This window comes from Eucalyptus grandis, chromosome 7, assembly GCF_016545825.1.
Source record: "Eucalyptus grandis isolate ANBG69807.140 chromosome 7, ASM1654582v1, whole genome shotgun sequence".
Taxonomy (NCBI): domain Eukaryota; kingdom Viridiplantae; phylum Streptophyta; class Magnoliopsida; order Myrtales; family Myrtaceae; genus Eucalyptus; species Eucalyptus grandis.
Genome location: NC_052618.1, coordinates 7,553,438 through 7,563,233, shown reverse-complemented (window position 1 = coordinate 7,563,233; position 9,796 = coordinate 7,553,438). Strand labels below are relative to the sequence as shown.

Sequence of the window (9,796 nt, the reverse complement as noted above, 5' to 3'; positions counted from 1 at the left end):
CTAACCGAGCAAAAGAGCGATGAGGGTGAAAACTGATGAAGGCGAGAACGGTTGAGGAATTTAAATTTAAACTTTATCCTTAATTTTGAGCATTTGTTGCAATTGGGTCCCTCTACTCTTTTAGTTCCTTACCTAATTATTTTCAATTACGTCATGTTAGTGGAACATTTTCTACGTGCCTATTTGCAATATCATCAACATGAAAACCTATATGGACAGTATCGTACCTCAGTTGTTTAATCATCTAATGACTAATCAAAAACTCCATTTCATTATCGAGACAGTATCGTACCTTGGTTTTTTAATTATTCTCATGCCGATAATTTTGGTCTGTTCCGGCTTTGATAATGTGGATTGGAGCTTTTGATTTTGTACCCCGTCCAAATAACTGAAAAAGAGCCAATAAGGGGAATCTTTGGGTTTCCTTTGTGCTGGTTTTTCATGCTTTTGAAGGGATATATGTGAAGTTCGAACTTTGGACCCTTCCTGTGCATTTGATTTAAGATTCCAACGGACATAAGTAGAGTTTGAAATAGCTAAAATCCACTTCTCAACCAATTGTACATAATATGTCTGATCAAGTTTCACCAAGGCACGGCTGTGAAATGATACGTGGAAGTGTTCAATCCGAAGGTGTTTTGATACGGTTTACATAATGTTAATTTTTTTGTTAGCTATCATGTTTCAAGTGTTTTTGTAACTGTTGAGAATGGAACTAAACCAAATTGAGTGCCTTCGCCTGCAACTATCCCTTCCTGTCACCACCTCCAACCGCTGCAACATCACCGTCACAGAGTAGCGCCGGACCATCTCTGACCGTCGTGGACTTCATACGCTCTCTTTATTGGTGACAACTCTCCAACGAGTTGCTTCGATCACTCTTGAGTTCGCTACATCCGATCGAAGCTTCTTCGTCTAACTCAGATCGGAGACAATCACAGATGAATATCCATGTTGCATAATTCCATTGGTGGATATTGTCACCGCCGAGCATCGTCATTAGAGATTCTCGTTATCCAACTTCTGACCTCTATCATCATCGTCCTTAGATAAGAGGAAAATGGCCGTGACTAATGCTCAACTAATCCGATTGCCACAAGAGCATTAAGAGCTAATTTCTCTCCTTCTTTGGCTTTAATACTCGATTCAATTGGCCGTACTAATTCTTGGTATCTTGCTTCCATTATCAGTGCTCTCTTTTCAATTGGGATAACACACATTCAGGATCTCGTCTTCTTTAGGTATGAACTCTTGAACCAGCTCCCGATCTTTGAATTTCAAGATGATCGTTTCTAGTGAAGTTCCGACAGCCATGAACCTCCTCCGCAAATCCAGCGCAAGACCAACTCTATTCCAGTGTACACTCTTCAACTCTGTTCAGCTCTACTCAAACAATCGAAGTTAGTCTTTCAATGCTTGATTGCTGCAAAAGCTAAGTTCTTTCCCTTACTCTAATTTTGATTTTATGGCAGTCTGTATTTCTGATTCTCTCTCTGTTTATGTGTTCTTAGCAGCTTTGATGATCTTTCATTCCAGCGGTCATCATCTCTGACGATTTCTCCCTCTGGTTTGAGCAAAACAAGATAGTTAAAGAGATTTTAGTTGTCACTCGTGTCCTACATTCTGAAAGAAAATCCCATTGGTTCTTCTAAACCGCTCGGCAATGTACATTTGCATCTTCATTCTGTCTCGTGATTTTTTTTTCAATCTTTAAGTACCATGAGGAATTCTGAAAGTGATTAATCCCTTCATTATTCTCTGCCCTGTTGAATTCTTCCAGAGATTCAGAAAGGAGGACATGCGACTGTTGGGATCGGATGCATTTACGCGGAGGTCAAATTCTTTACAAAGAGTATGTACTTGTTACTCTTGCCAGTTTCTGGTTTTTGAACTAGCCAAAGCATCTGCATTTTATGAACTACCTATGATGATTTCCTGCTGATTATAGTAGTTGGTATTCTTTATAAAATTCAGGTGAAAAAAAAAGTCGATTACAAGAATGCGATTGATTGTACAGTGTGCTAATATGAAGTAAATGGCTGTTATTTCCTTTTCTTCTATGGCTGGACTAGTATGTATGCATTATGTAATAATCTTTGCCTCAAAACAATTGAAGGACATCTGAGTAGATCATGCTGGCTATGCTCTTGACCTGGACCATAATAGCCTTAACAGGTACTCTTTCGCTACTGTAAGTTGTCCATATTTTAGACATCTGAGTAGATCATGGCTCCTCTGTATGGACCTTTGCAGTTCCAATCTAACATCAAACTAAAGAATCTGCTTGACTCATCTTTTGTGACTTATCAGAGAACCTACTCGGTGGCAGCAAGATGACTCTTTCTCATCATCTAGTCCTAAACATCACATTTCTTGTAGGCTGAGCAGAGAGTGCGTGAAGAAAGTGAGAAGCTGAGGCAGCAAGAGCATGAGCAAATTGCAGAAAAGAGAAGCAAGATTTGGCTGGCCTTTTCTTTTAGTTATAATTATATCAATTCAGAAAGAAAGAGAATCAAAGTATTTGGTTCTTGTCTGCTTAGTTAATGAAGCGGTTGACATTTACTCTCTTTTGTCTGATTAGAATTGCTGCCAAGGCAGAAGAAAAGAAAGAAAGATGCAACCTTGATTGAGCGGCAAAAGGAGCAAGTTGGTTTCTTTCTGCTGTTATTCTCAAGGAAAGTTGAGGCGCAGGTGCATCTATAGTGATATATAGGTATTTTGATCTGAATATATGCACTAATACATAGCGCAAACGAAATTGGTTCATCATTTTGTTGGTGTTTACAAGAACAGGAGAAAAACTAATAATTCCCTCTCCATCACATGTCAGCAAGTTGCCCTTTGTCTCTAATCGGTCCTTTTGGTGCACATCATTGATCTGTGCTTTATCCTTGAACAGGATTTCCTGGAGCAGAAGAGCGCTGGGCGACAGGAGCTATCTGAATATCAGAAACAGATTGGGGATCAGTATATTGCAAAGGTCGAGAAGCAGTTGGAGAGGTGGCAAAATGCCAGGAAAGCGAGAAATGCAAACCTTGATTTTATTTGTTCGGGTTCCTTTAATTGTGTTGACTTGATAAACCTAACCAAATCGATAGTATATGTCAAGACAATAATTTTGCTGTCAACAATAAGGTTATGATCCCTCTTGCACCTAATGAAAAATGTTGTAGCTGATAGTCATTCAATGTCTTTGCAGTTTGTATTTTTCCCTCTAAGGAAATAATTTTCTTGCTTGATGTTAACGATTAAAGTACGAAGTTACTCCTTAGCTTCTTATATGTTATTGCTTAGTACTGCATCTCATAAAAGGTGAACTAACGTAGCTGTTTGGTCTGACTTTTAACCTTATTAGATTGGTTTTGGTGAAAATAAATTATTATTACTTTTTTCTTTGTATAAAGTATACACCAAAACAGAACCAAGAACCACAAACGTCCTAGTCAACATGACATGAAGTTGTCTTTTATTAAGTACAGTTGAAACAAATTTATATTGACACGGTTCAGTTGTACTTTTAGTTCCCTCTTTTTCTTTCTTGTCAACTCACTCATAATTATTGGTGATTTACTCTGACTCTTATCTAGGACAGAAGGTATTGAAAGGGGAAAAAAAAGAACCCACCTGCAATGATTGTATTCTTTGGGTAACTACAAGGGAAGGGAATGGAAGAGAAATTCAGTTACTACCTTTTTGGACTCAAAGGAGAAGTTTCTCCAAAGTCAGAGATAAATGATGGAAGCTGTCATGAGCTGATACATATAATTATAATCCCAAGAATATCCTTCGTGAGAAGTGGAAAACAATGAAAGATGAGACTACTTCGGTCTATCAAATCTATTTCATTTCCCTCCACATACTTTTGACTCTCATTGTGGTGTACTTTTGATTACTCGTGAGAGAGAATGTGATGTGATTTTCAGTGAAGTCAAGAGAATTGCGTGCTCCGTGCTGCTTTTTGGGAGCAACTATACCTCTTTTGATCTTAATCTGAGGCTGTGATGAATTAAACAAGTAATTCAACCGTAATATGAAAATCTACTTGTGATCACAACCATGTGTTCGAAATTTGAGTTAAGGCAAGATGAATCTATGTGTAATTGGAATCACAAGGGTTCAAAAAGAAGAAGGTAAATATGGGAGTCAACAAGCTGGATTGCTAAATTGGCTTTCTACCGCGTCAATCTTTTTTTAATATTAAATTGGTTGTGCAGCAGCAGGTTTTCATTTGTAACATGCACGATATTTCTTTGATGTGGAACTGCATGTCAAAAGCTCTCCTGCCATTTTTTTCTTTTCGTACATTTTCCTTTTCTGGAACTTTCTTCTTCGTTTTTGGGAGTGGGGTTGGAGAGCAGATGAGGTTATAAATCTTGTTACAAATCATGTAAAATCAACAAATCGGGTAGGTCAGTTAACCTCAATCATTGCAGTAGCACATGCATATTCTAGAACAGATGACCCTACTTACAAACAAGTTTTGGTATAGCAAATGAGGTCCGATTTACACGTTTAATATGCCGTTGGAAAGCTCGTGAAACCATCTATGAACCTCATGAGGATTTCGAAAACTAAAAACGATACAACTAGCTCAAACGAAGACAGAAGACAACTAGTCCAGCCAAGCCATTCGAATTACAAAATAGACAGTCAATTAAGCAATCATCTGGTCAAACCATTCTAGGCTATCATCCATCATCTATAGCCATCTTAAGCTGCAAAGATCATCCTCACAACCATAGAACATCATCCAAGGGTTGAGCTGTAGCCCAATTGCATAAGGTAGTCTCGCCTCGTCAAGCTCAAGATCGAAGAGTTCACCTCAATTAATCTTCATGCAAAGCTCAATCGAACAAGCTTACTATAAGCTGGGAGCTAAGTCTAGAGGTTGGAGTGGGCTGAGGATCACAACGTCGGGTCATCGCTGGGGCTTGGATCAGCTTCAGATTACGCCTAGGAACAGCGGAGGAAGAAGTTGTCGATTTGAGGATCACCAACGGTTGTTTAGTCGAGGTTCGACTAACAGAAGGACAAGTCTCATTAGTTTTTGCTATTTTTCCTGTTTAGGGATTGACGAGGGAGTATACGGTGGAAGAGAGAGTTGCAATTTCTGTCAAAGACTATAAATTCATGAAATGGCAAAACAGAGGGAACTTCAAGAGAAAAAAGAAGAAGAAAACAATATGGCCGGTCCAAGTGAAGGCACGCAACTGCAAAATAAAAGCTCGATGAACACGATCATGGTTACAGCGATCTTGTTGGCAACCATCACGTTTCAAGTAGCCCTCTCTCTCTGCTGGGTGGAGTCTAGCAAGACTCCACCGCAAGAGCACATTACGCAATTGGCTCACCCATTATGGCGTCGAAATTTCCTAAGGCATACAAATTCTTCGTATACTGTGATAGGGTGACTTTCCTCCTATCACTTAGTGTCATTTTATTATTACTAAGTCGGATGTCAAGGCGTCAGACTGTATTCAGTAAGGTGACGATGGTCACCACCTGGATGGCAACCATGTTCGCAGGACTATCGTTTGCGATGCCTGTCGTCATTCTAAACATAGACACTGAAAAAGAACCAATCGTATGCAAAGGCTGGGATTGTAGTCTTCCTCCAAGTTATCGAGAGAAGCTCACGACACTAGCGGCAGGGCCATCAACGGTGTCATGTACGAGAATGTGCCGGTGGAGGCCAGCAGCTCCAACGTCCCCCAAGAGGTCAGGCCGTTGATGGTTATCAGGATTGCATGATGCTGTATGGGCATTAGCTTTGCGTACTTATAATGCATGATGTTCAGGATCAGTGACTCCCCAACTCGATCTCCTCGAATGTGATCGCCGGAGGGGATGTCAGAGCCGCTGGCCTCCACCAGCACATTCTTGTACACAGTGACGTTGATGGCCCTGCCACTGATGTTGTGGCTTTCCTCGATAACCTAGAAGAAGACTAGAGCCCTAACCTTTGCATACGTTGGGTTCTTTTCAGTGTCTTTGTTTAAAATGACGACAGGCCTTACAAACAATAGTCCTTCGAACATGGTTGCCATCCAGGTGGCGACCATCGTCACCTTACCGAACACAGTTTGGCACCTTGACATCCGGCTTAGTAATAATAAAATGACATTTAGTGACAAGAGGAAAGTCACCGTATTACAATATACGAAGAATTTGTATGCCTTAAGAAATTTTGATGCCATAATGGGCGAGCCAATTGCATAATGTGCTATTGCGGCGGAGTCTTGCCAAACTCCACCCGGCGGATAGAGGGCTACTTGAAACGCGATGGTTGCCAGCAGGATCGCTGTAACCATGATCGCGTTCATCAAGCTTTCATTTTGCAGTTGCGTGCCTTCACCTGGACCGGCCATATTGTTTTCTTCTTTTTTCTCTTGAAATTCCCTCTGTTTTGCCATTTTCTTCAACAGAAACTGCAACTCTCACCATATACTCCTTGACAATCCCTAAACAGGAAAAACAGCAAAACTAATGAGACACTAATGAGACGTGTCCTTCCATTATATTGTTGATTTGAGTAAAGGACGGATGAGTCAGGGTCGGAACCAGAACCGGAGGAGCAGTGCAGTGGTTTGCTAGTCCCATGCAATGGTTCATTGGTCTCGTGATCCTCTTGCCGGTCCCATGCAGTGGTTCGTTGGTTGTTGGCGATGGTTCACTGGTCGGAAAGAGGGAGGGCACAAAGAGACAGGGAGGCCGTGTCCTGTTCGTCGGAGAGAGAGAGGGAGGATAGAGAGAGAGGTGCTAGAAGGAGACTCACTGAAGAAGAAATCCTCAGTCAGTCTGAAATGTTTTCAAAATGGCGCCTAATTTTCTACTCAATTTGTCCATTAGTGTGGGTCCCACGAGAGGACACGTGTCGTCTTCCTACCACCTTCTTATTTGCCTCGCTAGAGCACGAGGCAGCCAATATTTTCTCCAATACAGTTGTACCTGCTCTTTAGGCCAAGTCTTCCACATACACTTCTCCCAATGGACTTCTTGCCGCTTGAAATGCCATTGTTGTGAGTAGGATTGTGATGACCATGATGATTTTTACATACCTTTTTTCGATGATTTTTTTCTTCCTTCCTGTCATTCGATTGAATTACACATGGCAAATGGGAATCCTTCACGGCGGTGGCCATGTCTCGGTGAATAAAAGTGTTACGTGTATAAGGGTGAAAAGAGAGTGATTTGGTGAAAGAGGAATGAACCCTTTGGATGAATTTAGAGGGGCAGGGTATCTCTAATTTGGGAAGATCTACCATCTATCCTTTTTATTATTGGTAGTTGTCAATTAGTTGCTTCATATTTTACTCTACGCCTCTCGATCTTCTGAGATGGAATGTGATGGTTGATTCATCACTTCATAAATTCCTTTATATCTCATTCACTCCAGGCACGGGAGGCTACTATACTTGCCTACCTGGTAGTAGCCAAAGTCGAAGTTCTAACGTGGTGTTTACCTTCACCACCATGAGGCTCCCTAATTCCCTATCTATCTTTGTCTTCCTGACAGAGAGGGAATAGGAGGACAGCGCGAGATCTCTCACCCCAGGGTGGTTTTCCTGCATGTTTCCTCCGTGAGCCTTTTAAAGACCTGCTCAGGTCCATGTCCATTTTATTATTGGTAGTTGTCAATTCGTTGCTTCGTATTTTACTCTACGCCTCTCATTCTTTTGGGATGGGACATGATGGTTGATTCATCACTTCATATATCCCTCTATACCTCACCTTTTTGTCACCTTTTGTTCCGAAAATATCACAGGCAAGGAAGAGCTTGAATAACGCGTTGGTGAGGGTTAGCAACCGAAGTCCAAGCGCGGTGAGCGGTGGCTACCAAAGAAGGCCCTTCACTCATGACCTCAAAGTGATATTCTTGGGACAGATGTTGACAAAAACATGAGGTTTTAAGGATTTATGAAGCGATGAATCAACAACCACATCCCTTCCCAAAAGAATGAGAGGCATAGGTAAAATACAAAGCAACAAATCAACGACAATCGATAATAAATAGGTAGACGATAGATACTTTCCTAAACTAGCAATTCCTCGCCCATATAAATTTCTCAAGAGGGTCATTTTCTCTTTCACCAAATCACTTTCTCCTCTTTCACTCCAGAAAATGTAACATTTTTGTTCACCAAGGCATGGCCACCACCAAAAGAAATTCTTGTCTGCTGTGCGTAATTCAACCAAATGAGAGTGAGGAAGCAAGGAAATCATGGGAGAAAGGTACACAAAAAATCTTCATGGTCATCACGGTCATACTTGCTACAATGGCAAACAATAATAAGTCCACCGGCAGGCGTATATTTGGAAGACTTGGCCGAAAGAGCGGGTACAACCGTATTGGCTTCCAAATATCCATGAAAATATAAATTTTTTACCAGTTGCAATATAGTTTGTTCTCATGTCACGGTAACTATAATCCTCATAGAGAGCAAATCTTTAAGGAGGTGGATGTGCACCAAATGCACCATGTTTATCATGTGGTTGACTTTAATTTTTTGTTCCGTAAAGTTCTCTCGAATGCTTTCACGCGCTTTTGGGTGAAACCGTGCAGGTGGGTGATTGGGTGATTGATGATGACCAACAATGTGGGCATTTTGGATGACAGTGTAGATAGTCTGACGGGAGTAGCATACCTTTTGTTGACCTCCCAGTTATAGCCCCGATGAAATCACTCAGGTTCATAAATAAGATAAAGAAATGAAAGCTATGATGTTTGTTCCTTTATGACATCCATCCATTATTGTATTGTCTGTTTAATTTTATACTTTTGGCTTCTACTTGTGCTATAAGTTAAAGGATAAATAACTTGCGTTTGTATGTGGCAGACCGTGACGTCACATTATGTGCCTATCTACAAAGAATTTGTATGCCTTAGGGAAAAAAAAACTTTTCTAGTAAAATCATGCTGGATAGATTATAAAATTACTTACTATCTATTTCAATATAACTCTAAAATGTGAAACACAAGATACAAATAGCAAAAGGCTGGAAAACTTACATTATGATAGTGTGAGTGATTATGGAGACCTCCAAGTTCATCATCTCTTTTATGAATGTTGCTCTCAGGCATGGTCTTCATCATAGAATGAGAGAAGTTGTAAGCCATAGTCCAACAAAAGAAAATGACAAAAACTAAAAGCACTAATTACCTTAACGATAAGATGGTTCATTCATATCGTTTCATATACCATCGACTCCATTAGAAATGAAATCCTGAACTAACTGAGCCCACCAGCGATGGACTCTTGACTGTGTAAATTTAGGGAATACACAAGGATCGGGCACACCTCCCCTGACAAGCAAACAATTACTTAGCATTTACATACATGTGGACTTATTCTCAGCTAAATCCAAATGACTCATCATGTCAACATTTGAAAGGTTTTAAGGGTTAATCAATTTCAAATGCTACAAAAAAGCAAAAGACGGAAAGTAAAAAGCAAAACCAGATAGACAACGACAAAAATTAGCCAAAACCACAGTGAAAGACAACCAAGTACCAACAAATAGAGTTCTATCTGCTGCTTTGATGCAGACATCACTTTTGCAACCACTGTCATAGACATAAGGCCCCTCTTCACGTTTAAAACTAGGATCAAGTATCCAGATGGCTTTGAACCCATGTTGGTGGAGACCATCTACCAAAGATTTTGGATCAGAGAAGTAGTCCTGAGAATAAATCCTCCGTTTCAGTCTCCATGCTGAAAATATTACTCTTTATTTACTTTGAAAGGTCTCTACTGCTTACTAAGCATTCAACCTAAGTCCTTTTACTGTTAGACAA

At 40.4% G+C, this 9,796-nt stretch overlaps 1 long non-coding RNA gene across 1 annotated transcript; it reads left to right on the top strand.

Annotated features, from left to right (window-relative positions):
• Window positions 1–1,531: 1,531 nt before the first annotated feature.
• Window positions 1,532–3,169, top strand: LOC108961121. The gene is made up of 5 exons (XR_005553102.1): window positions 1,532–1,665; window positions 1,781–1,852; window positions 2,117–2,175; window positions 2,311–2,713; window positions 2,900–3,169. It is a non-coding gene; the product is annotated as an uncharacterized LOC108961121 (long non-coding RNA).
• The last annotated feature ends 6,627 nt before the right edge of the window (window positions 3,170–9,796 follow it).